Source organism: Chaetura pelagica, unplaced genomic scaffold, assembly GCF_000747805.2.
Source record: "Chaetura pelagica isolate M959 unplaced genomic scaffold, ChaPel_1.0 scaffold275, whole genome shotgun sequence".
Lineage (NCBI taxonomy): Eukaryota > Metazoa > Chordata > Aves > Apodiformes > Apodidae > Chaetura > Chaetura pelagica.
Genome location: NW_009953486.1, coordinates 9,259,655 through 9,261,354, shown reverse-complemented (window position 1 = coordinate 9,261,354; position 1,700 = coordinate 9,259,655). Strand labels below are relative to the sequence as shown.

General features: G+C 56.8%; 1 protein-coding gene across 1 annotated transcript in view; it reads left to right on the top strand.

Moving 5' to 3' along the window:
* The window catches only part of RPN2 (ribophorin II), a 25,179-nt gene that overhangs the window by 1,102 nt on the left and 22,377 nt on the right, over nt 1-1,700 (top strand). The gene's annotated exons all lie outside the window — the stretch shown is intronic.

The window sequence follows — 1,700 nt, the reverse complement described above, 5'->3', positions numbered from 1 at the left end:
GCGGGGGGGGGGGCCGCGCCACCACGGCCCGCAGGTTTGGGGGCTCATCCCTCTGGAGTGCAGAGGGGCCAGATCCAGCCCAGAGGTCTGGTGCTGTGCACAGCCCTCCCGGGGGGGGCTGCAGGGGTGTCCCCATCCTCTGCACCCCCGCAGTGGGCGCGGGGAGGCAGCGAGGGGTGAGACCCGCGGGCACTTCTGTGAACTCGCCCCGTTCCTCCCGGCCGGCACCTCCGCGTGTTTAATTCAGCAAGGTCCCCGGGAGGGGGGAGGAGAAGGAGCCGCCCCCCAGCTCCTCCCAGTGCCCTTCTCCATCCTTCATCCTTCTCCTTGTCCCCTCCAGCCTCCCTCCTCCAAGCCCCTTGGCAGCAGGAGGGGCAGCCAGAGGAGAGCTCAGCCCTGGGGGCTGCACAGCCCTGCCCACCCTGGGGGGCTCACGGCCCCTCTCCCCAGGCTGGCAGATTTATTTCCATCCTCCTCATCCCTCTGTCCTCCTCACCATCACCAACCAACTTTGCTCTGTGCCCACATCCCAGCAAGGACCAGCCAGAGACTCTGCCTGGGGCTCCCGAGCTATTTTAAAATTGCAGTTCTTGATGGGGCTACAGGTCAAATGCAGTTATTAGAACTTAGTAACTGTGGTTTTAACAACCATCTGGCACTTCTTTTATATGCAATAACCATTCCATTACATCAAAATAAAATCCACGTTTAAGGCACTTAATTGCACAAGTGGCCTTTAGCTTTTTCTGTCTCATCTCATAAAAACAAAACACCAAAAAAAACCACCCCAAAAGCAGCAACAAAAATCATTCCTACTTCCATCTGTCACAGCAGAAGAGCTCAGCTGTGGGTCTGCAGCCTCCTCTTGAGGCTGGGCTTGTGTATGTGGGGTGTTTCAGCTCCTGGGAGGTGTCAGGGATAAAAAAATAGGTTTCTCCTCACCCCAGCTTCTCTCCAGGAAGGACAATGGGAAGGGAAACACAATCACAGCTGGCCAAAACATGTCTTTTGGTTTCTAGCAAGTCATAAGGTGATGCAAACCCAACTCAGCCTAAAAAAAAAAGCTCTCTCTGGGACAGAATATCAAAATCAGACACTCTGATGCAGAACATTTTCTCTTCCCCACAGGAAAGCTACAGCAACAGGACTGTGCAATGGGCTTCAGAGGAGCTGCATCTCCCAAGGGAAAATGGGAGAGGAATCACCCAGTGCAGAAGGTGCTGAAGGCACAGGTGGGTGCACATGATTGTCCCATCGTGCCCATTTGTGGGTACCCACCCACGCCGTGAGCATGAGGTGATGTGGTCAAACAGCTTCAGGCTTAATAATGAGGGGATTTAGGTGAGATTGGTGCTGCTGAAGCAGGGATAAAGGGCAGCACGTTTTGGCTGGGCTTTGTGAAGCCACGGGTGGAACCGTCCCAGCTGCAGCTGTGTCACGCAGGGAGGAGCAGAGGGGTGGCCGGGCAGCACGGGGAGCGACCTGCCTTCTCAGCGGTGGTTTTCACCCTTTTACCAGCTCCGTGGCTCCTCGTTCTCCCCCTTCTCCAAGAGCCTTGTGCCCAGAACCGGGGGCGGTGGGAGGGAGGGGGGATTGCTGCGGCTCTGCGGGATCTTCTCCGGAAGGGAAAAAAAGCACAAGTTCCCAGTGCCCTCTGCAGGAGGAAGAGCCGCTCCGTTCCCGGTGCGGGGCCCGTTCCC